At 38.0% G+C, this 27,341-nt stretch overlaps 1 protein-coding gene, 1 long non-coding RNA gene and 1 pseudogene across 4 annotated transcripts in view; 2 read left to right on the forward strand and 1 right to left on the reverse strand.

Annotated features, from left to right (window-relative positions):
* The window catches only part of Efhc2 (EF-hand domain (C-terminal) containing 2), a 188,001-nt gene that overhangs the window by 118,434 nt on the left and 42,226 nt on the right, over nt 1–27,341 (reverse strand). The window contains exon 1 of one of the 3 annotated variants that reach the window (XM_017318631.2): nt 782–1,000. The exons of the other annotated variants lie outside the window; for them this stretch is intronic. The gene's annotated coding sequence lies outside the window, so the exon portion shown is untranslated. Of the gene's footprint in view, nt 1–781; nt 1,001–27,341 lie in introns of those variants that run through there. 3 annotated transcript variants of the gene reach the window in all.
* Gm35105 overlaps nt 1,084–27,341 on the forward strand; it is a 203,063-nt gene continuing 176,805 nt past the window's right edge. The window contains exon 1 of the long non-coding RNA XR_001782853.2: nt 1,084–1,224. This is a non-coding gene — a long non-coding RNA (predicted gene, 35105). The remainder of the gene's footprint in view (nt 1,225–27,341) is intronic.
* Gm14514 (predicted gene 14514) lies at nt 2,259–3,915 on the forward strand (annotated as a pseudogene).

Below are 27,341 nucleotides of genomic sequence, written 5' to 3' on the forward strand. Positions count from 1 at the left end.
AAATCAACCTCTTTCATTTTCCTCCCACAAAAATGGGGTAGATTGACCATGGTATACTAGGAAAGATACCACAGGGGTCACAGAAATAGGAAGCCAGGACACCAAAGGGCATTCCAGTATTTCATAAATATAAGAAATATAGGTGAGGATGGAGGTGTTATGACTTGAGGAGGACAGGAAGAGCAACAAAAACAACAACACGGACCCTTGCAGTCTCCCAGGGAGTGAACCACCAACCAGTGTGAGTACCCACTGGCTGGACCTTGACCCCTGCATATATGTAGCAGACATGCAACTTGGTATTCCTGTGGGTCCCCCAACAACTAGAGTGGGAGCTGTCCCTGAATCTGTTTCCTACCTGTTCATCTCTTTCCCCAACTGAACCACAGTGCCTGGCCTCAGTGGGAGAGGATGTGCCTGGTCCTGCAGAAACTTGTGGAGGGGGGGCGGGGGTGATACCCGAGGGGTTCCCCCTTCTCAGAGAAAGGAGGGAAGAATGGGGGGGTGTTCTGAGTGAAGGGGTACTGGGAGAGGGAGCTGATACTATGATGTAAAGTGAATAAATACATTTGTAAAAAGAGTTGGGGAAAGGAGAAAGGGGGTGGGAAAGGGGGCACATAGGTTTAAGGGGTAAGGGAGAAATGCTAATACATAGGTTTAAATTATGTTTTCAAAGACACAACTGTATTATTCATAATAGGGGCAAGGGCAACAAGCCACGAGTAGAGAGCGAACAAAGTGGAGACATAACACAAATACATACAAAATGGCGGCAACTCACCACCGGAGGTCTAGCGAGGACCACATAACCAGCCACAAGAAAGAAGCGGAACCAAGAAACAAAAAGGCTTATGGAGAAAGGAGGTGGGGTTGAGGAGGGGCTCCAGGCTTCTGGCCTATCCACTGTGAATAAGAGGAACAATAGAGGCTGAACTATTTCTCTCCTAGCCAGTAGAGGTAAAGTCGGGAGGAGGGGCCCTGAACCCCAAGCCAAAGGTTACATTGTTTGATGAACCGGAAGTATGTCATCAAACAGGAAACAGGGGCTAAAAGTCGAAAATCCTCGTCATTCTGAGAAGCTCGTCCTGGCGTTCGGTCGCTGTGTGAAGCTTCTCCGGAATCCTGATCTCTAGTTTTTCCAGAGCACTTTGAAAGTACGGCGGAAGGTCCTGAACAAAGTTGAAACAAGAAGAAAGGTTCCTGAGGCATCGCAGAAGGAGCCGCGTGAGTTCCAGCACCATTTGAGTGGTGCCCACTTATAAACCCCTCACATCGCAAATAGTTTTGCCCCGGGGACTTGGTTAAGTGACTTGGTGAGGGCTAAAGGCCCTAGGGGCTTCAAGGGCCAAAAAGGCCAGGAAGACTTTGTGAACTCTGAAATTTCCCCTGTGGCACATTCTATAGCTCAATTTCTCCCCTTAATTTCAGGCGTGAGGGTAGAGCTAATTTCAGGCGTGAGGGTAGTTGCCTCCGTAGCTGCTACAGTGGGCAGTTTTCTGCAGTTTTGGGGACTGACTTTTCAAATTGCCACCCAGTTTCTTAACGATGGCTTCTCTAGAGGATGCCTACGGTGGTAACAAGCATGGCTCCCACAATTCTGAATTTGAAACTGAAGCAGAAGGTCAAAATAAGACTGAGGCACCAAAAACCTCTCAGAGAAAGAGGGACAAAGTTCAAGAACAGGATTCTTCTGTGATTTACCAGAAAGCTATCTTGGGAAAATCAACACAAAAAGAAAGGGGAGGTTCTCTGGAAGGAAAGGGGATGGCTCCAAGGACAAAAGGGCTAAATGGTACCCCAAATGGAAAGGAGGGAACGGGAGCCCTAAGTGGAAAGGAGGAAGCTGGTGCCCCAAATGGAAAGGAGGAAGCTGGTGCCCCAAACGGAAAAGGGGAGGCTGGTGTACCAAAGGGAAAGAGAGAGACTGATTCCCTAAAAGGGGAAGCTGGTGACCCCATAGGGAAAGGGGGGCCTTGTGTTAATACAAGATCCAGTGCAGGAGCCCCCCATAAGCCTGGGCTGGAGATTCCTAAGATGGAAGCAGAGCATTTTAAAGCTGGAGCAAAGACTGGAGTGGACTGCCTCAAGGCTGGAGTGGAGTTTAAGCCTGCATCCTCTCTGGCAATACAGTCTCCAAAGCCTAGAAGGGAAAGGAGGACTCCAAATCCCAACGTGGAGCCTCCAAAGCCGAGAGCAGAGCCTCCAGAGCCCATGGTGGAACCTCCAAAGCCTGTGGTGGAGGCTCCAATGCCTAGTGCAGAGCCCAGGGCAGAGCCTCTAAAGCTGGGAGGAAAGCCTCCAGTACCCAGAGTAGCAGAGCCTTCAATGCCTAGAGCAGAGCCCACTATTCTCCAAGAAGAGCCCTCTAAGCCCAGAGCTAAAGCACCAGCAGAGTTTACTACGACCCAAGGGGCAACATGTTCTGGGGCTGGAATGGAGAATCCTAAGATGGGCAGAAGACTATCTAAAAATCTTCCTTTTGTGGCCCAGCTTCCTAAGATAGGCAACTTTGGAGAGAGGAAATGGCTTCTCCGTGGATTTAAAACAGCTAGTGAGGAGTTATTTGGTGACAAAAATGCAATCAGCTATGAAAAAAGCCTTCTGCTCCCAAAATATCAGAGTGAGGATAATTCCTCTTCATTCCAAAAGTCTAAAGAAAGAGGAATGACTGAGGCCTCCAACTCTTCAGTAAGTTACAGGTCTAATGTTAAGGCCTCCAGAGCTAGATTCATTCAGGATGCATCATTCTCCCCAAGACTGCCAGCCATTTCACAGTCTTTATCCTGTAAGAATAAGAATGACTCCCTACAGCCTAGTTCATACTTTAGCCCTCAGAATACCAACCCTTGTACTAGTCCTACCACATCCAGGAATGAGAGAGTCAGGAAAGACATCCCAGTTGGCTATTCTTACTATACTTCTGAAGAGATAAGCGGTCGTTTGCAGGGAAAAGATGATAAGGAATACTGTAATTCCCGCGTAATTTTATCTTCCAAAGGCACAGAAACACAGGCAAAGAACACATATCAAGAGAATGAGCTGCCATATATTCAGGGAGCTGGAGCATGTGCATCTGATTTCCTGCCAAGTGGAAATCAAAGCCAAATGGAAGGTTTCATCGATACTCATTGTCACTTGGACATGCTGTTTTCCAAGTTGTCCTTTCAAGGAAGCTTTACTGAATTCAGGGAAATTTATAGCTATACTTTTCCTAAGGAATTTCAGGGCTGCATCACTGATTTCTGTGATCCCCGTACCCTAAGAAATGGTCTATGGAAAGCGCTATTGAGTGAAGATCTGGTTTGGGGTGCCTTTGGATGTCATCCTCATTTCGCACGTTACTACAATGAGCATCATGAAAGAAACCTCTTGTTTGCCTTGCGCCACCCCAAGGCTGTGGCCTTTGGAGAAATGGGCTTGGACTACTCTTACAAGTGCACCACACCTGTCTCAGAGCAGTTTAGGATTTTTGAGCGACAACTGCGGTTAGCTGTATCTATGAAGATGCCCTTGGTGATTCACTGCCGAGAGGCTGATGAAGATCTAATGGGCATCATGAAAAAATGTGTGCCTTGTGACTATAAGATTCACAGGCATTGCTTCACTGGCAGTTACCCACTCATTGAGCCACTGCTAGAGTACTTTCCTAACATGTCTGTAGGCTTCACAGCAGTTCTGACTTATTCTAATGCCTGGCAGGCACGTGAGGCTCTAAAAAAAATCCCACTGGAGAGAATTCTTATTGAAACTGATGCTCCTTACTTTCTGCCTCGCCATGTTCCCAAAAGCCTTTGCCAATATGCCCATCCAGGCATGGGCCTGCATACTGTGCAAGAAATTGCCAGAATCAAAAATAAGCCACTGTCTCATGTCCTGGCCACCTTGCGGGAGAATACCTCTTACCTCTACAACATTTAAAAAAGAAAGGACACAGTCAAGAGTCTTGAAAAAGTGTTAGCCTGACAAAATCAAAGGATTTTGAACACCTTTATCTTAATAATCTATTCTGAGTTCATAAAAGTAGAGAGTATCTGGACAAGATGCCTTCCTCAAAATCGCTCCTTAATATATCTACTTCTGATTGGACTGCAGTAAGATGGGAACAGAGACTCTGGAGGTGCTGCAAGTGTTAAGAACCAAGTAAGGTTGAGTGTGAACCACTGAGAGTCTTGAATCTGAACTTAAAATGTAATTGTGAAGCTCTTCAGATCTCAGTACATCATCATAACATTGGAAAATTGATTCAGACTTTAGAAAAAATACTTGTGTTAATGAAGCTTACTGTGGTGTGGCAACATACATACCACATTTTTGGGTGAGAAATGAAAGGTCTTTTACCCTGTAAAAAACTGCATCCAGAAAAGATGGCTTACCTCCATCTGTCTTTGTGCTCAAAAGTCACATTCACAGAAATGTTATCTCTGACTACCAATCTAAAGAGACAAATAATCCTTTTGTTTATTGGAATCACAGCACTTATTTAGCATGTTTTAAATACATTTGTGCGTTCATCAGTTATAGTTTACTATGTTGTAAGCTTTCAAACTTCAGTGTTGTTATACTTAACCTTACTCAGTCTTAGAATACTACTTAGGAAGTAAGCAAAGACTTTTTGACATATAAATTAGTAACTAACCTCATTAGCATTTGGGGGAAGTTAATTATAATATGTGGGATGGAAGATGATATTAGGAGAATAATAGAGAATAAGACATTATGCCCCTCTTTGATGTAAAAACTAAGACAAAAAATAATGGGATATGTACTCTGCTTTTAGGTACCAAATATAAAGTATGGCAAGCCTTACCAGAAAACTGGCATATCGTACTTTATATAAATAACAGAATATATCATAGATTTCCCCCTTTGTTTGAGAATCCAGTCTTTTGAAGAAAAAGTTTTAAATGCAAATAAGCTGTGTTTTAACAGAACTAGAAAAGTTAGTAGAATGTAACAAGCTTGGTTTCATTGTAGTTTTCAAGACACAAACTTGAAAAATTCTTTGAACCGTGTATCTTTTTCCCAGTTAATTAATTTGCTATTGCTTAAAGTATCCTTCAACCTACAGGGGCCTGACCTTTTAGAATACTGTACAAAACAAGGTTTTATAAATACACATTTTAGGAAAATAGTTGTATAAAATCATATGTAGTCTTTTATCTGTTTTAAATTTTAAGGTTTGATGTGTTCTTTGATGTATTAGCATGTACCATAAATAACCAAAAAGAGACACTTCTTTCTTTTCTTAGAGATTAATGCTATAAAACTCAACCACAAATTCTCCAGAAATACCAGTTTGGGAAATTCTACCTTAGCCATACTATGTGGGTAGGTATGCCCTTAATTGCATTTTTCAAAACTCTATTCAGTGTATTTCAGTATCCTCTTTCATTTACCTTTCTTGTTACCTTAGCTTTGTGAAAGAGGGAAATCAGTGATGCCGTTGCCAAGTGACACTGTCAGTTGAACATTTCAAAGATAAGTGTAAATGAAAAATTGTATCTTGAACTGAGGGTATGGCTCAGTAGTAGAGAGCACTTGCCTGATACTTGAAAAGTCCTGGGTTCTGCCTGCAGCACCCATAAGCAAGCATATTACCACCTGCTTCTGTAAATACACATTCAGCCAGATAAATAGGCTCTACAAATAAGGAAAGTATTTTTACTTTCCAAAATAATGTTACTTCTACAGGAAAACTATCTTTCTAACTTACTTTTTTTGCTACCTTTTTATGGTAAATGGCTGGAGTGTATTTCTTAATATGCAGAACACTTCACCATATTTTTTCAGGAATGGGAGTGAGCAGTATAGTCCTATCTGAATGACCTAAATCAAAAACAGCAATTTTCACTTACAGAGTCTATGATTAGGGGTAAGGAATCTTTAAAAATAGATATTCTGTAAATGTATGAGATTTGGGCCACTTTGTGAATATTTTTTGTTGTTTCCTATGGGGTTTTTCTTTTTGTTTTTGTTTGTTCTTTTTGATACAGGATCTCACTATGTAGACCTGATTGGTCTCAAACTCAAGAGATCCACTTGCCTCTTTTTCCTTGAAAGTTTAGGTATTGAAAGTTAGCACTACCATGTCCAGCTTTTAAAAAAAAAATGTGAAGGTATGTGCATGTGAGTGTAGGTGCCTTTAAAGACCAAGAGGAAGGTGTCAGATCTGCTGGAAATGAAATTACAAGCAACTATGAGCCAACCAATATGGCTTCTGGGAAGAGAACTCTGTCCTCTGCAAAGTTAGTATGCAATCTGATCAGCTAAGCCATCTCCAGTTCCCTGTAAATAGTTTTGTACTTAAGCAACAGGCATTTTTTTTTTTTTTGAGCTTCAAAGAATTATTTACCCCTCCCCTTTTTGGTATGGTACTTAGTGTGTCCATTGTCCTATTTTAGATGTATCAGGCCTACTAGGGCAGCCAGTGGTATAGAAATGTAACTTACTGTTAGTGATCCCTAAGCCATTGGTGACTTAGTCCAGAATCACAGGGCTCCTCAAACTTATTAACAGCCATCACCTCTCTGAACCCTGGCGTTCCTTTTAGAGCACTTAAAATTGGGATAGAGCTCTCTGTAACAGTGTATGTTTAGCATGCAGAAGTTCCTGGTTTCAGTCAGCAGCACTTAACAAAAATATGAAGCAAAAATAATAAATGTCAGCTATGTCTATAATGAAAAATCAAAGGCAGAAAATAGGGCACTTTGTCTTTAAAGACAAATGATTTTGTTCTTGAGGCTTTTATTCATACCTAAATCTAACTTCAAGATTCATACCTGCTTACTATTGAGTTTTCAGGATTCCTAATTGAAAACAAAAACAAAAAACAAGAAACAAGGTAGAAACAGTAAAGTGTGAGGGCGTAATCCAACCACAGTAGCTAAGTTTTGGAGTGACTTTCTGCCAGTTGTCTAATATTTCCATAGTTACTGGCTAATCCATTCCTGAACCAATTTTGCTAATATTTGTTACAGTAGTTTCTTTACTAGCATATAAACTACATTACTCCCCTGAATTTGTGACTTAAATCCCTTTTTTCTGTATTTATTTCAAAGCAAACAAGTGTGAAATGTGTTTGATTTAGATAATTCTTGGGCTGCCTGGGCTTATTCAAATTTCTTTTGTTTGCTGCTTTATGCAACTGGGCTTTTAAACTTAACGTTTTGCTTTGCACTCTGATGTTTCATTGTGCTTTCTCTGATGCACTAAGCTATATGGTTCATTAACTTTTGCCTGTAATTATAATTCTGCTACATTTGAATTTTTTTCTTTTCAGAAAGTCCCCTTTATAAAGATTCATAATGCATTACAAATAATATGACAAGGAATGGGAAAAGGTCCCATTTTTATTTCCTAAAACCCACTACTGATGGTATCTTTTATATAAGTGTTCTCATATAGCTATACTAACTTGCATATTATTTTAAGTAACTTGTTTTCTGATTATAAGAGGAATTCTCATACTTAACGACTATATACCACCAAAATGTTGTCAGTAATAAGTAGGAGATTTTGGGGTTTTTTTGTTTATTTGGGGTTTTTTTGGTTTTTTTTTTTTTTTTTTTTTTGGTTTTTTGGTTTTTTGTTTGTTTTTTGGTTTTTCCAGACAGGGTTTCTTTGTATAGCCCTGGCTTTCCTGGAAATCATTTTGTAGACCAGGCTGGCCTCATAAATCCCTGCCTCTCCCTCCCGAGTGCTGGGATTAAAGGCATGCACCACCACGCCCGGCTAAATAGATTTTTAATATTCTGGTAATTTAAGTCAAAACTACTTCACATCATTTTCCCCTTTTAATTTGAAACAAGGCTTTCTATATAACCCAAGCTGATCTTGAATTCTATCTAGATCCTTTTAAGTTTCCCAAGAACTACAAAGAGCATATATTTTTAAAACAGAGTTAAATGAAAAACATTCCGAGGTCATAAAGGTGATAAAGATGATATAGAGACAATTTCTTTCTCCTCCTGGTCAACAGATTTTAACTATTACTATAATTTTTAAGAAATAATTTCAAGCATCCCATACATTAATAATGGTTGAAATTCATCTGAACAAAACTAGTATGTTATTTCCTGTTTCTATATTGTATATGGAGTCCATTTGTTATCCTTCTGTTTTTCAATAAATGCTTAAAATGTTTAATTGTGCTTTTAATTTATTTCTATTTCCTAACTACGTATTGACTGACTAGTTTGTTTGTTTGTTTGTTTGTTTGTTTGTTTTTCAAGATAGGGTCTCTCTGTATAGTCATGGCTGTCCTAGTACTTGTTTTATAGACTAGGCTGGCCTCAAACTCAGAAATTCACCTGCTTCTTTCTCCTAAATGCTGGGATTGAAGGTGTGAACTGCCATGCCTGGCTTGATTTGTTTAATTTCTTTAATTGGCTGCAGTGTATCTTCAAGTGGTATGCTGCATGGTTATAAAATTTCTGGTCACAAACTTGTTCCTCTTAAGAGATACATACATAGCCGGGCGTGGTGGCGCACGCCTTTAGTCCCAGCACTCGGGAGGCAGAGGCAGGCGGATTTCTGAGTTCGAGGCCAGCCTGGTCTACAAAGTGAGTGCCAGGACAGCCAGGGCTACACAGAGAAACCCTGTCTCAAAAAACCAAAAAACAAAAAAAACCAAACAAACAAAAAAAAAGAGATACATACATTACTCTGTTGGCTCACAGCATTTAATAATGCAGCTCCTCCCTTTAGAGCAGCATCCCTCAGTGTGGCTTGATGCCCTTTGGAGGTCGTATATCAGATATCCTGCATGTCACATATTTAAATTATGAAACATAATAGCAAAATTACACTTACAAAGAATCAAAATAATTTTATGGTTTGGCGTCACCACAACATGAGGACCTGGAGTAAAGGGTCGCAGCATTAGGACAGTTGAGACACACTGCTTTAGGCTGGAAGTACCATTTCTAGCAGTGTTTTATCATTTCCCATTTATCATTTATCAGTCTTTGTATTACTGTAGTATAAAACTATCAGAATATGTATAATTTACTGGGTTTTTTTCCCCCTCAGGGACTTGGTACAGTATACATACTCACTTTGCAGGCCTAGTTCTTTCTGTAGTTCAAAAAAAAATGTAGTTTTTATTTTCTTATAGTATGCTTAATCTGCTTGGCTTTGAATCTCCATCTTTCTAAACTGTCATCTTGTTGTTCTTAGACTTGACTTTTAAGAGATACTATCACTTTTCTTCCTAATATTCCATTCTCCCATTTTTTTTTCTTCACATGGTGCAGCCTGTAGTTTGCTTACATTATTTTCGTTCTGCAGCAACCTGCACTTCTTATTCGGCAGCATTTTTAACTTTCTGTTCTGTTTCCTCTTGCAGCTCTCGCTTCTCAGGGTTTTCACTGCTTTCTTTGTATCCTTTCCACTTGTTCAAGAGAAAACACAACTTGCATCAGAACCCAAAACAGTCATTTCTTAAAGAAAACATACTGTCTGTTTGTTTGTTTGTGGCAGGCTCTCATTAAGCAGCCTTGGCTAGCCTCAAACTGCGAATCAACATACTTCTGCTCCCACCGCAAGTAGTAGGATTAAAGGCATACATCTAGCCTTATTGTGTTGCAATTAAATATATATGCAGGGGGTGGGTGTGTGCAATTGAGTACAAGTACCCTAGAAATCCACAAGAGAGTATCAGATACCCTGGAGGTGCTTTGAAATGGGTACTAGGTACTGAGTGGGGTCTCCTGCAAAAGCAGACAGTCTTCTTAACTGCTGAGCCACTGTTGACTCCAGCCCCCAAAACCTACTTTTGAAATGAGATTCCTTTTTTTGTTTTGTTTTGTTTTGTTTTGTTGTTTTGAACTTTCCCCCCATCTACGTTGTATCTTTTCAGAAGTCTCATATTGGGTTTCGTCGTCGTTCATTGCTGAACAGGCTATCAGGTTTGATTGCCTCCTAAATATTGCAGTTTTCCCCATCCATCCTGATGCTCCTAAATCCCCCTTTCTTAGAGTGGAACTGATACAAATTAAGGTGTGACATGGAAAAAGAATTGGGGAGGGGGGCGTGGATAGTACCTAGCAGGAAAATCTTCCTTTTAATTTTTTCATATAAACATTTCATAGATTGGCCTGACCTTTAGTCCAGGAACAAAGTGGCTAGTCTTTTGTGTACTACTGCTTTGTGTCACAGAAAGACCGTAATTGCAAGCTCTGCTTTGAGCTCAGTATATTTCTGGACTTTTGATGGTTATCTTAAGCCATCAACATTTGCAAACATAAACCAGATTAAAAGTCTCATGCATATTATTCTGACGCCCCCCCCATTTCAGTTTTTTTAGTCAAGTAAAATGACATGTTAGTTTTGGTGTATATTTAGAATGCACCCCCATCTACACTCAGTTGTTAAGTAGCAATTCCTCAAAAGTGTGTCCCATGTACATGAACCTTCTATATCTCCCCACCTCCCCATCCCTACCTCCACTCCAGCTTCCAACACTAAAGTAATTTCTTCTTTTTAAACTTTGCAGTCATTTCAATTGGGATTGTGGAAGTGAGAGTACATATTGAAATCAATACTCAAGTCATAATTTCTAAATTCTAGTTCTTTCCCATTTTCGAAAAATTTGTGTTTCTATGGATACTATGTTTATACATATCTTAGGGAAACAAATTCTGAGTCTCATTTAGATCGTTGAACTAAAAGAATATCAATAAGTTAAATAACTGAATAACCAGAGGGATAAATTATAGGAAGATGATTTCCACAGGATTTTTTTACTTTATAAAAAATAACATAAATCTATAATTAACCTACCAATTTTTATGACTAAATCTGTGGTTTAAGAAGAAATGTACCTGCACAGATATCATAAGCATTCATTAACATTAGCATATTTATTATGCTTCAAGATGGGGCTTTACAGTACATAAAAGAAGAAAGGGAAATATCTCAAATGTGGGAATATTCTTGTATCTCAATCACCAATTAACTATATAACTGTTATAAACCACTTTTTTGTTATTCACCTTTTAGGAAAAATTAGAAAATTGGCATTAGTTGATCACAAGATATTGCAGCACTATTTAAAGGATTAAGGAAAGTATATATACTATAGCTGTGGGTAGAATATGAAATTTATAAAAATACTGAATAATATATAAGTCAGTATAGGATACAAAGCTGGCAGCTTAAAATACTGTCTTCATATTCTTGTAGAGTCTACAGAGCAAAGCAATTAAAATACACCTGCTATTAGTAAGAAAAGAGATCCAGAACTACTGTGGGAAGATTTCCTGGGGCTGGAGAGCAGGCAAGTTTAGGATCTGATGTTTGGATCTTAGCCCATGTTAGGCTTCTTACAAACATAACTCACAACTTCAAGGAATCTGATGTATCTTCTGGCTTTCACAAGCAATCTTTTTCACATGTGTGTACATAAATTCACACACATGAATAAAATTATTCCCTAATATTCTACATTTATATTAGAATTAAAACAAGGAAGCCAAGCTATCGAAGAGAAATTATGTTACTAACCAACAAGCTTAAAAACTGCCATAGTCAATCAATATGGTTATAATTCTAGCAGTTACCCAATAAACCAAACCCCTTTGTCCCCCAGTACTTTGGAATAACCTAGTGGTTGCTAAGTATTTCAATACCCAGAAATGTATCAACAACTAAATCACAGAGTAGGTATTTGCAGCCAACAGTCTCCTTTGCTAAAACAACATAAACTAGCCAAGGTATAGAAAAACTGCTAAATTTAAACTTTTGAGGTAGATAAAAAAAAAACTTAGTAACAGTCACTCTATGTATTCAGAGAAAATCATGTTGCTAATCAACACATCTCAAAAGTAAAGTCCTCTGACCATGCACAAATACACAACTTTTTAAAAGCAATATGCTTCTCAGCATATTTTACTGAATGCCTGTCGTTCATCAGATATTATGCTAGGCACTAAGTATTGAAATCTAAATAAAAATAACCAACATTGATTTTTTTTTCTAATTTAAAAATAGGGGCTTGAGATCGGGTCTCACTATAGAGTGTAGCCTGCCTGAACTCATAATCCCCCTGCCTCAGGTTCCCAAGTGCTAATGGTCCCTGAAATGTTTTGTTTATTTTTATACCGCTTATCTCTTTTCTTTCTGTAAAGTAGGTCAGACTGTGATCCTTTTCTTATAGAAGTCAAGGTTTGGGAAGTGAAGTGAAATAGTTACCCAAGGTTTCAAGGTAAAAGACTAAGACAGCAGAGAAAGGGAGCGGGGTAATAGGAGAAGGATTGTGGGAAAGGATAGCCTGGAAAGGGGACAGTGAGTGGGATATAAAGGGAATAAGTAAAAATAAATTAATTAAAATTAAAAAAAAAAAGACTGAGACAGTTGAGAGGAAACTTGGCCAAACCCTTTGGGCTATCACAGAAGCTCTACTTAACTTGCTCAAAGGACGGTGCAAAAATTATTATTGGGGCTTGAGAAAATGCACTGATCATATATGGAAGCCAGTGAAATAGCCAGTGGGAAAAGATGCTTGTTGCCAAGCCTGACGACCTAAGTTGGAATCCTGAGACCCACATGGTAAAGGAGAGAACTCACTCCCACAAGTTGTCCCCTGACTTCCAGACGTGTACACACACTCACAAATATGTTTTAAAATAATAAATTTTATTTAAACAAACAAATGCAATTTTAAAAGATAGTATGGAGAAGTGCTGTCTCGTATGAGGCTATGCCAGTATCTGACAAATACAGAAGTGGATGCTCACAGTCAGCTATTGGATGGAACACAGGGCCCCTAATGGAGGAGCTAGAGAAAGTACCCAAGGAGCTAAAGGGGTCTGCAACCTTATAGGTGGAACAACAATATGAACTAACCAGTACGCCCAGAGCTTATGTCTCTAGCTGCATATGTATCAAAAGATGGCCTAGTTGGCCATCAGTGGAAAGAGAGGCCCATTGGACACGCAAACTTTATATGCCCCAGTACAGGGGAATGCCAGGGCCAAAAAGTGGGAGTGGGTGGGTATGGGAGCAGGGAGGGGGGAAGTACAGGGAACTTTCGGGATAGCATTTGAAATGTAAATAAGGAAAATATCTAATAAAATTTAAAAAAAGAAAAGAGAAAAAACAAACACCACAATTAAAGTGAGTCTGCAAAAGGGACAGAAGATCAAGAAAGACACAGGTAATGAAGGAAACAATATGCAGTGTTCCAGCATGAATGTTTTCTAATAAACAGGAACTTTAATAGGAAGTCAAGAGAGGACAAAAGTCAACTGTTAGCTAACAGGTAATGGTGATTATACTATGCTTAAACATGAGCCTTATGCACTGACTTAGCACTTTGATACAAAGTCAAGCCAATGTAGCTGAGTCTCACTATTGTATTAGTGTCTTAGCAAAAGAGCCTGACAACTAAATGCAGTGGAAAAAGATGTCTTACCTTTCCTTAGATTGCTGAAAAACAAAACCTAAAAAGTAATCCAATTGATGTTCCACATCCATATACCCCCCAAAAAAAGATCTTTCCTGTCTTCTATTATTTTATGTGTATAAATGCTTTGTCTACATGCATGTATGTGCACCATGTTGATGCCTGGTATGCAGAAAGAGGCTGTGGGTCCCTTGGAACTGGAGTTGGAAGCAGTTGTAAGTGTCTGATGTTGGTGCCAAGAACTAAATCCTAGCCTTCAACAAGAACACCTTACATGCCACTATCAGGACATCTCTCCAGCATTTTACCCTATTATTATTATTATTATTCTCTCAAATCTCATCACCATCTTTCTTTCCTATTATTATTATTATTCTCTCAAATCTCATCACCATCTTTCTTTCCTATATCTGCTAATCCTAAAATTCTGAATGAACATGCTCATGGTTCGTGCTGTTGCTAGAAACTCCATTCTCCTTCTGTGAAGAGCTTGGGGGCTACTATTACTGTGATATCAATGATGGCAGATGCACAGCTGAGAGGGAAGAGCATAGAAGGCCCCTCAAGCCTCCCCCCAAAGCAACAGCATAGACAGGAATCTACCAAAGAGAACTCTGAAAAAATGTGATAGAAGTACTGAAGGGTAGCCCTCCACATTGATGGCTTCTGACAGAGGTCCAGGAGGAGATGGAGTCAATTCTATTTAAGGGGCACTAAGAGTTTGACCATGCTCCAGTGAATATAGACAACAGAAATTGGGCTTTTCCCCTCGTTTTTATTTTTACTTTTGGGGGGGTTATAAGGAGAGCTGGACAGGAAAGGACTATGGAAGTGAGTATAATCAAGGTACATGATATGAAAGTCCCAGAGAACCAATAGATATGTTTTAAAAATCCCAACTGAAAAACTCAAAGGAACCCCTAAGAAATGGAGAAGGGGACAAAGTGGAATAAGAAGGGCAAGTTTGCTACACAAGTATTATATAGTAAATAGAAAGCTGAGAGCACACAGTAGGGTCCCCATTACATATCCATGAGAAGCAAAGCTTTAATAAAGGTCAATTCAACTAGAATGGAACATACAGGGTTTTTTTTTATCTATTTTTGAAACATAAATGCCAAAGTAACTGACCTGTAAAGTCAGGTGGAAGAAAATCACCAAGTAGAAGCAACTGTAGACAACTTCCCTTAGAAAAGATTTCATGGCAAGAGCAGAAAGGAGAAAACAAGATGGGTTGCAAAATAAATAGCATTACAATAAACAAAATAGCTATGTTAATTTCCCTTAACCTAGACAAATGACAATGCTATGAAATCTGTACAAGTTCTGCACACTCAGAGTGTTAGCATGGTTGTCAGTTTATTACTGATTGCTCTTAGTTCAGAATAATGAAAACAGGTATGTAGGTATTGACATTCTCCATAAAAGACATTAAGTAATTTTGCTAAAACAAAACAAGACATCATAAACCCTTGTACTTAAATACTAGAAGATTTTAAAAACTATCTGTAGTGGCCCAAGTCAAAATAGTACATAGAAGAACAATTGGGAATGGTTCCACACAGATGACTTAATGGCTTCTTGATAGAACACCGTGAAATCAGTGGCAAAAGCTGCAGACTTGTTCTGCTATATGTTGTAATTGATTTCAAAGGAAAATATAAGAATCCTGCAACATGGGTGATAGCCTGTGATAGTCTTAAGTGTCTACTTTATGCTCCCTGGTAACACTGACCTTCTGACACTGTAAAGAAACAAAGCAAGCCTGAGGCAAAGGATGGAAGTTAATTCTGCATGACTACTAGCATGGGTTTGAATGTTTGATATCCATTATCCATTTGATGTCAAGGGAAACTCTAAGGTAGATTCTGTCATTTGCAATGAATAGATGAGGAAACAGGAAAACGGAGATTCAAAATGTGGCCAAGATGGTAAATATAGGTTCTAAGCTGTCTTAGAGTCAAGAAGGGCCAAGTTTCCAAAGGACCACTCCCTCACCCCAAGCACTAGATGTAGAGTTAATTTCTGATAATGATCCACTGCAGGAGTCAGATGCACAGAAGCTCCAAATCTGGGGGTAAAACAAAGGAAGATAACTCTGATAATATTATTGATAGTGATGATGGCTAATGTTAAAAAAAAAGCAGCCAGCAACTCCAAGGCTGCAAACAGGAAAACGAAGTAGGGAAAAGGAAGGATTTAGGATTTTCATGGTTAGGAGATGGAAAGGGATGGAAATAAATGTTAATAGAATGAATAAAAAGAGTCCATTAAATGAGAAAAGAAAATAGAAGCATGGCCAGAGGTAGAAGCAACAAAGAAACGAAAACCACAGGACAAAAATAAAAAAGACAAAACAACAAAAAACAAAAATAACAACAAAAAACAAGGAGATGGAGCCACACGGAAGAAAAAACAAAGATTAATATTTCTGGGTATCTTTAAATAACGTGCAGTCATTTTCTAGAATAGACAGCCTTATTCCTTCGTTTCTTTGTAATTTTGATAAAAGGTTTACAAAAGTGATATATGGCTTTATCCACACTTAAAGGAAACTAGGAAGGGGTCCATGAAGAATGGAAATGAAGGCTTACAGCATGGGGCAAGGAAGGTAATACATGGTATGCAAGTAGAAGGAGGAAAGGTAGGGGTGAGAGAATATACAGCAGAAAACAAAATAGAATTGGAGAAGAGAATGGGGGTATATAGCAACAAAAATTAAATATGCAGGATAATGCAGCAAAAATAAACATTCTATGGAGGAAGAAGGGGGAGATAATGACATGTGTTCCTAGAGAATATTCATTATCAAAAGACTTTTTGTCACACAGAATAACACAATGAACATCCTACTCAAAACATGTATTTTTTGTTTTTATTTAAAAGTGTTTTCGTACAGTATATTTAGATATTGTTTTCCCCTTCCTCGACTCCTCTTGTTTATGTTTTCTCCCTCTCTCTCTCAAAATGAAAACCCCAAAGGAACAAATATTAAAACAACAACTAAAGGCAATGCCCAAACAAGGTAAATAGAGGAGTATTATTAAAATAAATGGAAAGGTATGGACAATTTTAACTTCTTCAAATGCTCTCAAAGAACCTCAGAAGGAGATGAGAGCAGCAGTGTATTTTGGGGAAAACACAATTACATGTTTAAAAATGGGGCTATCAACCCAGAAGACTAAAACCCACAGTAAAGACACCCAGAAATCTTTCATGGGAATTTGTTATATTTGATTTCTATATATATATATATAATATTATCAAATGTATATTTCATATCTTATATAAGTCTGATTCCAGATTCTATTTACATGAAATGCAAGAACAGATAAAACTAAGTTATAGTGAAGGAACTCAGAAAAACTTGGAGGAGGGAAGTGACAATATGGCTCAATAGCTAAGAGCACTGCTTTGTGCAGATGTTAGATTATAGCACATACATTAGATGGCTCACAACTTCTAACTCCAACTCCAGGGCATCCAGTGTCTGCTTCTGCCCTCCACAGGCACCTGCACTCATATGTACATACCCACACATAGATACATAATTAAAAATAATAAAAATAAATCTTGGGGCTAGAGAAATAGTTCAGCAGTTAAGATTACTGGCTGCTGTTTCAGAGGGATAAAGTACAATTCCCAGCATCTATCTGGTAATTCATAATCTTCTAAAACTTCACTTCTGTGGATTCTGATACCTGAGCCTCTGTAGGTACCAGGCATATAAGTAGTACAAAGACACACATAATACAAGCAGAACAACCATATACATAAAAATCAAAATTATGGACTAAAGGTGTGACTTGGTAGTTAAGAGCATTTGTAGCTCTAGCAGAGGATCCATGTTTGTTTTCCAGCACCCATATAGTGGCTCACAACTATGGGTAACTCCAGTTCCAAGGGAATGGATGCCTTCTGACCTCTCTAGACACCAGGTATGAACATGCTGTTTATAAGTAAATGTAGGGAATACGAACATATAAATATATAAATCTAAAAGAGGAAAACTGAAAAGTTATAAAATAAATACATGCTGTTAAATGGGAGGAGGACTAAGTGAAGAGGACATAAGAGAACTATCGAAGGGAATTGAGGTGTCTTGGTTTCTTGTTATGGTTAAATAAAATGTCATTGTTAGGGAAATCTGAAGAAAGGGCACACTCACTGTACCATTTTGTTATTTCCATGAGTCCAATATTACTTCAAAATTATTTTAGAAATCAGGAATATGGTTCACATACAATTCACAGTTAGTATTTGTACTATTTCCCACTATTAGTATTCAAATGGAAAGTCAAAAATCTTCAGTAATTTTAAATGTTTAAAATAAACCTTCGGCTGGTTTAAAATCACAAGTGGAAAATATATAAGTAACCATGACTTCTATACCTAAAGTTTATCTCAAGAAATGACAGGATTTTATATTTTTAAAAAGTCCATGCACACAGTGAATAACCATTTGTGAAGTAGTGGGGAGGGGGGTGGGGGGGGAGAGATAGTGATCTGCCAGTCAAGGAGGCAAGTCTCAAGAGAATCCAACCCTACTTTGACATTTGACACTTGGCTTCCAACCTCCAGAACTGTGAGGAAAATACAACTTATTTTTGTTGGTTTTTAAAAAGATTTATTTATATTATGTATTTGAGTATTCTGTCTGCATGTACATCTGCATGCTAAAAGAGGGCATCAGAACTCATTAGAGATGATTGCAAACCACAATGTGGTTGTTAGGAATTGAACTCAAGACCTCTGGAAGAACAGCCTCTGGCTATTTCTTCAACCCCTAAGAATATACATTTTGTTTTTAAGTCACCTAGTACATAGTATTTTTGTGGGACAATAATTCAAAACCATATATTAAGCTGTCATTTTTTCAGTTTTTTTAATTAATCATTCCATTTTTTTTATATCTCAAATGATATCCCACTTCATGGTTACTCCTGCACAAGACCCCATCCCACAACCTTCCTCTCCTCCCTCCCTTTTACCTCTATGAGGGTGCTCCCCACCACCCACCCACCCTCTCCCACCTCACCCCTCCAGCATCTCTTTACACTGGGGCATCAAACCTCCACAGGATGTAGGACCTCCCCCTTGTTGATGTCAGACAAGGCCATCCTCTGCTACCTATATATCTGGAGCCCTGTACACTCCTTGGTTGGTCCCTGGGAGCACTGGGTGGTCTGGCCAGCTGATGTTGTCCTTCCTGTGGGGTTGCAATCCCCTTCACCTCTTCTAGTCCTTCTGCCACTACGCTGTAATTTGTATACCATAAAATTTACCTCCTATAATTACACTGGTCAGTCATTGGATTTTTATAAATTTATAGTGCTGTATAATGATTTCCACAATCTAGTTTAGGATAGTCTAGTTTAGGACATTCCTATAACCCTTGAAATGTTTCCCTCCGCATGCCCCAAGCAGGGATTGATTTGCTTTTTCCTATATATTTTCTTTTCTAGAATTTCATGTAGGTGAAACCATATACTATGAAGGCTTCTATATTTCATTTAGTATGCTTTTGTGGTTCACAAGAGTTTATATTGCTGAATAATTTTGTTTATCCATTTTAAGTGAATAGATGTTTATGTTATTCCCTGGTTGAGCTACTGTAAATAATGCAGCTATATAAATAAATAAATAAGTGAAGGCTGAAGAAATGATTAAGTCTTTGAAGTACTTGTGCAATCATGAGGTCCTGAGTGCAGCCCCCAGAACTCACATAAAATAGCTAGTCGTGGAGAGCATTTGTAATTTCAAGGCTGGACAACTGGTGCCAGGAAAACCCCTTGATCTCACTGGCTAGCCAGTCTAGATAAATAGATGAACTTCAGGTTCCAATGAGAGACCCTGTCTCAAAAAAAAATGTGGCTGGCTTCTGAGGGAATATGTGAGGCCTCCACATGCACATGCACACTTTCACTTACACAAACATATGTACTCTTGCATACATACACAAAATTTTTAAAAATTCACATACAAAAAAAAGAGAGAGGGGTGTTGGAGAAATGGCTCTGCAGTAAAAAGTACTTGCTGCTCCTGCAGAGGATCTGGTTTTAGTTTTCAGTACCAACATGAGGGCTCATGACCATCTGTAACTAATTCTAGAAGGTCTAAGTCCCTCTTCTGACCTTTGACAGTACGTGGAATGTACATGGTGTACATATATATTAGCAAGCAAACCTTCATATTCATGAAATAAATCTATTTAAAATAAAAATAAAATGTATAAGTGTGTTTTGGTATATGTGCTTCAATTTTAGTTTGATAGGTATGTAGGAGTGAAATCATTTGATCATGTGGTAAATATATGTCTACTTTAAATGCTACCATACTGTCTTTTAAAGTGGTGGTATGGTGGTATCACACTAGGAATGTGTTGTTATTCCTTTTAAATTATAGCCATTCTAAGGACGCAGATGTAGCTGTCTCTTGTGAGACTATGCCGGGGCCCAGCAAACACAGAAGTGGATGCTCACAGTCAGCTAATGGATGGATCATAGGGCTCTCAATGGAGGAGCTAGAGAAAGTAGCCAAGGAGCTAAAGGGATCTGCAACCCTATAGGTGGAACAACATTATGAGCTAACCAGTACCCCGGAGCTCTTGACTCTAGCTGCATATATATCAAAAGATGGCCTAGTCGGCCATCACTGGAAAGAGAGGCCCATTGGACTTGCAAACATTATATGCCCCAGTACAGGGGAATACCAGGGCCAAAAAGGGGGAGTGGGTGGGCAGGGGAGTGGGGGTGGGTGGATATGGGGGACTTTTGGTATAGCATTGGAAATGTAAATGAGTTAAATACCTAATAAAAAATGGAAAATAAATAAATAAATAAATAAAAAAAATTATAGCCATTCTAATAGGATAGGTACTAAAGTTTCAGCTTAAAAACACTTAAAAGGACTTTAGGCTAATGAGAATAAGCTATGGCCTGTTGCTTAAAAACAAAAACAAACTGGGACTGAAGAGATAGCTCAGTGATTAAGAGCTTACTTGTACTACTCTTCCAGAAGATTCAAATTTGGTTTGTAGAACATCCACTTCAGGCTATAAGCCATCTGTAAGCTCTGGGGAGATCTGACATACTCTTCTGGCCCTTGTATGGGGAACTGAAGCCACACACACAGCAACCCCACAAACAATTAAAAATAAAAATAAACCTTTTTAAAAAGCATATACATATCATAATAAAAATAAATATTTTTTCCTTTCCTTTTTTTCTTTTTGAGCACAGACCCATGGAAAAGGTCTTAAAATTTTGTCAGGGAGTCAATTTATAGATTATATAGAAAAGAGAGAAACTCTTCTTTAGTAAAATACTCATTTATGAATCTCATTCTTTTAATTCCAAAAAAATTATACCAGTTTTCAGGATACTTTTTAATTAAATGCTTTCTGAATTTCAAAAGAAGATTAAAGAAACCCACATTGTATAATGAAATTGGAAACTCTCATTTTAACATAAATTTAAACACTGTAATTGTGTACTTTACTCTTAATGATAAATGTAGGATACATAGTTGAGAATTTGGGGTATCAAATTTGATTTCAGACAGGCCTTTTGATTTCTTTTCTAAAGCTAAATAGCTAAAGATTTATATAATTGTGAGTAAAACATGGGAATTAGATGGCAACATACTGCAATTACACTGTTATAATTATACATATTGGTCTCTTATAAAATGTTTCTATCAGAAATCAGATCATTTAAAAATTACATAAACTTATAGAAAAGTTTCCATTTACAATTTGAGGTACAGCTTAAAGGTATAGTACCTGACAATTTTCAAAGTGTAACTGTCTTTTAATTTGATACACGGATTATATTTTATAATATACCTAATTGACTTTAGGCAAGATTCCTACAATCTGTTTTTATGCATTGTTCTTTGTTAATCATGTGAAACTTTTATGTAGTTAACTAGTCCTAAATCACCCTACAGAAAAATTTGGAAGATTTACTGGTACTGGACTAGAAAAGAAAATCAGCCCCTGAGGCCTGTCCACCTAATACTGTCAGCAGGCCTGGTGTTTCACTGGGGAACAAGAATAATTTCAATCAACAACACCAGACAGGGCCACCCTGTAACTATGATGGATAAAGAAATACCAAGACAACTCCATAATCATGTGTGACAGAAAATAAATGATATCCAGGATTCCCCCCGACACACTCACAAAAAAAAAAAACAAAACAAAACAAAAAAAAACAACAACAAAAAAAAAACGTCAAACTCCCCCTTTTCTGGTTCATAGGTAGGTTTTCTCCCAATTACAGCAATAGCTACTCTCTAGTCTGATCTCTCTGTCAAAGAGATATGTTAACATTTCCCAACTCATAAAAGTACTCCGGCTTCCTGATAATATCTAATCCAGAACAACTCTTCTTTTCAATAAGCCCTCCCCCAATATCCCTTACACAAACTCTAATCTTACTTTATGTCTTTTCTAATACCTGCTAAGAAAGCAATAAGAAACTAACTTTCTCAATTTTTAAGTCAGGGGCTCAGTGAATGACAGAAAAATGACTATCATGTATGACACCCTGAGTTCTATCTCTAACATAAAAACCCAGGCATGGTGACACACACTGGAGACAGAAACAGGAATCATTGAAATTTTGATGGCCAGCCAGCCAAACCTACTTGTTGAACTCCAGATCCCAGTGAGAAACTGTTTCAAAAACAAAGTGGATAGCTCCTGAAGAACCAACCATACCCAAGGTTAACCCACTGACTTTCACAAATGTGCTCTCATGTGCGTGTGTATGCACACACACATGCACACACAAACACACACACACACAACCTATTCAAGCACATGAACACAAAGAAAATCAAGGTGACCCAAAAGACTGAATTATTTTTATATTGTTTAAAGTAGAAAGATTCATAAAATACTATATAATTAGCTCACTATAAACTCAAAGTCAATTAATGGGAAGTAATTAAAATTCTAATTCAGTGGTCAGTAGTTTTAATTATAATTATGTTTTAATAAATGGAAAAAATAAAATAGTACTTTTAAATGAATGTATACTCCATAAGATCAACCTTTATCCTGGCATTTTCTATAATAGAATCATTTATGAAATAGCAAATAAATTACACTAACTAGCTGCCACTGAAAAAATGAAAAGAAATGAGAGCATAATTATATAGTTAATGTAAATGGTGCTTAACATCCAGATAAAAGTCATAGAAAAGCACTTAGTTATCTACACATTTCTAAATATTTTGACTTTTTATAAAAGCAGCTAACCATAGGATTATATATAATAGTAACCAACTGCAACATATCACAAACTGCTAAGACCTACACATACTGCTAAATACTGATGTAATTAAAACCCTAGGCCCAATTCTAGCATGAATAGATGTCTAAATGGCCAGAGGCAAAAACTTCTTAGAAATCATCTAGTCAAGTCACATGAAGTCAAGGCAGCTGATGCTTAGAGAGGTAGAATGACTAAGCTATGGGCACACAGATAGTTAATGGTCCATAGCACTAGAACGAGTGCCTCCAACACTCAATCTCAGATCCTAGCACTTCTTGTGAATGTATGATTCCTTATTTACATATTCATTACATATTCACTCCAATTATTTCTGCTTCTTCTTAATGAAGGTACTAGGATGGTAGCTGGGAACCATTAAGAGTGAATGACGCATTTTGTGGTTTGAACAACATTCTTTTTGTTTGTTTTTGTTTCTAGTACTGGGAATTAAACCTAGGGTCTCACACTAGAAAAGTGTTCTACTGAGCTATATATCTAACCTTGTTTTTTGATTGATTGTTTTTTGTTTGGTTGTTTCTTTCTTTCTTTTTTTTTTTTTCGTTTCTTTTCTTTTCTTTTTTTTTTTTTTTCATTTTGAGATAGAGTCTCAGGAACTTGCCCAAACTGGCCTTGAACTTACTCTATTTTCCAGGCAGTCCTTGAACTTAATGTCTTCCTGCCTTAGACACCTGAGTGGTTGACATTGCATGTCCTAGCCACCAAGCTTAGCTGTGTTCATGTTATGTGCTCCAGTATGACTGTAGAGTAGTTGGACTTTTAGCTTGGCATATGATGGCCTTCTTTTCCTTAGCTAATCAATGACATCAATAGCTTTTCAGAAGTGGAGAGTATCAAGCAAACTTGTTTTAGCTATTTGCATCAATCATCCCAGTGCTAAGTGTTTTAAGACAAATTAGGCTTTCTCAACAGAAGCATGGCTGTCATTTTAGGTAAAGTGATTCTGTGCAGTACAGGGTTGCCTGTTTCACATGCATTTTGGCACCCAGGCAGTCATTGGTAGCAGACCTCTTAGTAACTACTACCCCACCTATGAGGTAGTTTAAAACTTCAAAATTAATGTAAAAAAAATCCCGATGAACAAAATATAGAAATGCTAAAAATGAAAAAAAAAACAATACTACTAAGCTTTTCACTTCAGGCTAAATGTGGATCGCATGACACAGTTATTGATCCTACCATTGTTTAGTATGTTATTTTGCTAATTGTGACATTTTTACATTTACTCTTAAATACATTATAGTAAATATTATCCAGAATAATTGTTAAACTTAGGGATCAACTTAAATGGATAACCCAAAACAAGTACCTCTCTCAATTTATCCTAGTATAACCTTACTCTTTACACTTTGTGGTGAATTGGAATACCTCCACCACATTTCCAAATGCTTCTATAAGTGGAGAACTTCTGAACTAGGGTCTGATTTTTCTCACTTAAGAAGTCTAGAAAAAGTCAGTCCAGGCTTGTACATGTAGGGTCCATTTATCTCTACCATACTCAAAGAGTGGCTACTAGAGCTGACAAAATTTTCAGTAATTACAAACAAGAAAATGGTGAATAGGAAAAATCATACCACCTGAGCCTGATTCCTTTCACTAAAAAACAAGAACTGTCCTAGAATAAACATTAACATATATATCATTAGCAGAAAGTAATATGCACCACTGATTGGATGAAATGAGTGGTTATAAGAAACAAGGAATACAGCTACAAGGTAAACAATTTTAAATAGTCACATTTCCAGCCTGAATAAAACTGATAGTCCACCTATAAAATAATCAAGTGAATGAATGAAGGGTGACTGGCAATATGTATTCACAGCAGGGGCCATGATAACACATACTGACTTTTTGGTGACTGCAAATAGAACTTTCTCTACTGGTCAGGTGATGGTCTGTCTAACCGGAGTATTTTGATAGTCACCTTTACAACCACAGATATAACTGTAATTATCCTAGGCTGGGACATACAAAAGTGGAGCCTGAAACAGGGATTTATCTTGTGGGGCATGTGGACCATTGCACCAGAGGAAATGGCACAGAAGTGGTGAGGTGGAGCATGCTTAAATCCCATAAATCTCAAACTTGAGACCAGCAGGAGTAGAGCTAACTCTCTTCCTGTTTCCATGCCTGCCTCAGAGCAGGTTGACACAGGTAGTTTTTCACTTTCCCACCACCTGAAATGCCTCTACATGCTAATGAGGCTCCTCGGTAGCCTTAGCCTTCAGCCAATGACCTTTCCCTACCTAGATATTCTCACACCCATCCCTCCAAAATATAAGACCCTTTGTTCACCCCAAATAAAGTGCATGTCTTCAAATCCATCACCAGTAAAGAAATACAAACAAGGTAAGATCTCAAAGAGCTGTTTCATTAAAGATAGTCAGAGAAGGCCTTTGTTTATTTAAAGAGGATGAAACACTAGATTCTACTGTTGAGGTTTGGTTTTGCTGTTTATTATAATGCTAAGTGTGGGCCCCGGAAGATCTGGAGTCTGCAGGTAAACCCATGACCATGCCCCCACATTATTTCTAACTAATTGGTAAATAAAGATGCCAACAGCCAATAGCTGGGCAAGAGAGACAAAAGTAAGGTTTAGGTTTCCCAGGCTTGGAGTCTGAGGAGAACCTTGAGGAGGAGAAGAAGGTGAAGGAAGAGAGAGAAGCCACCATGGGTTAGGTGAGTCATGAAAACATGGCCATGAGGGCTGGCCAATTGGAGTTTAGAGCAGGCCAAATGAAGCATAGTAAGTAATAACTCAGGGTTATCTATAGGAAAGTAGATTCTAATATCAGAGGATAGATATCTGCCTAGATTTTGTGCTGTTTGAAGCTTACTATACATATATAAAGGTTGTGTGTGTGTGTGTGTGTGTGTGTGTGTGTGTGTGTGTGTGTGTGTGTTTTATCAGGGAATTAAATGGTCAAAGTTTGAATAGAAATCCCAGTTTGGGATTAAAAATTTTTTACAACATATTGGCACCTCAAAGTCTGGCAAAAACTTTTTTAAAAAATAATTTAATTTCACATCGCCTAATGGAAAACACATGCTGTCCATTTAAGATAGAAAATAGAGAGAATTCGTTTCTGAGCCACACAGTTTTTCTCCAAGATCCTCGGGGTTTAGGACTGGAAATATACAGATTTGGCGCACATGATTCAGGGGTTCATAGGATAAGCTAAGACACAGCTGTGCCCCCCCCAAACCAAACAACACCCCAAGCAGCAGGCTCGGACTTCGGCCTAGCCTAAGGTCTTCTCAAATGCTGCTCTATGCTGCCTTAGAGATGCAGCTTAAGCATGTACATTCTAAAAAGCCCCCACTGTGCAATGAAGCAGACAAAGTCCTGCTGTTCATAGAGCAGAATGCAAGGCTGCATGCCTCCTGCAATCAAAAAATTATAGAAAATAAAATGAATTAACATTTCAACACTACCTTAAGCACATGATACGTATATGTTGGCCTGAAAATAGGCTTATACAGTAAATAGAAGGACATTTAAATGAAGTTAAATATAGGAAAGGATATTGATTCAATTTATATAAAGAGGAAATAGATATAAGTATATTTATCTAGAGATATTAATCTCCAAAGACGACTGAGGTACAGAATTATAAACTCAATAAGTTAAAATGATAAAATACTTTATCTAAAATGGCAAATATAATGGACTACACATTATAAATATATATTATACCTTATATTTTTCATAATTATTTTAATTTTATTCAATTCATATCTGAGAGAATATGAGCCTTTTATTGGACTAAAAGGGGAATTGTTGAGGTTGGCCTTGCTCTCTACTGTAATGCCAAGTATGGGCCCCCAAGAACTGGAGTCTGCCTGTAAACCTGTGACCCTGCCCCCCACAAGTTATTTCTGATTGCTAAATAAAGATGTCAACAGCCAATAGTTGAGCAGAAAAAGCCACAGGTGGGGTTTAGGTTTCCTGGGCTTGGGATCATAGAACAAGGAGAACAAGAAGGTAGAAGAAGGAGAAGCTACGATCAGTTAGGTGAGCCATAAAAATATGGCCGTGAGGGCTGGCCATTTGGAGTTAAGAGCAGCCCAGATGAATAGTAAGTAATAGTTCAGGGTTATCAATAGGAAAATAGAAATTTAATAGCATAGAGTGTAGATATTTGCCCAGCTGTTGTGCTGTTTAAGGCTTGTTGTATATATAAAGATTTTGTGTTGGGGAACTAAATGGTCAAAGGCTGGGTAGAAACCCTGGTTTGGGATTACATTTTTTTTTTTACACCATTATCAGAGAAGTCTCCACTTTACCCACTCCTGGCCTGGTAGGCAGCAGCATATGACTCCTGAAAGGAAAAGACATACTATGGACCCCATCCAGTTTGGACTTGTCCTGTCCTCTCTGAACAAGTGTAGCAGTGGTATCCAGACACCTCATCAATAGAAGTGGAATCTGGAACCACTATGCCCTGTGCTCTCTGAGCTCATATACCAGCAGCAACTGGATACTGCAAGAGGAGAGGCAGAACTGGTACCACATCTTGAGAGGATTTTTTTTTAAAGATTTAATTATTTATTATATGTAAATACACTGTAGCTGTCTTCAGACACTCCAGAAGAGGGAGTCAGATCTCCTTACGGATGGTTGTGAGCCATCA

This window comes from Mus musculus, chromosome X (assembly GCF_000001635.26).
Source record: "Mus musculus strain C57BL/6J chromosome X, GRCm38.p6 C57BL/6J".
NCBI classification, from domain to species: Eukaryota; Metazoa; Chordata; class Mammalia; order Rodentia; family Muridae; genus Mus; species Mus musculus.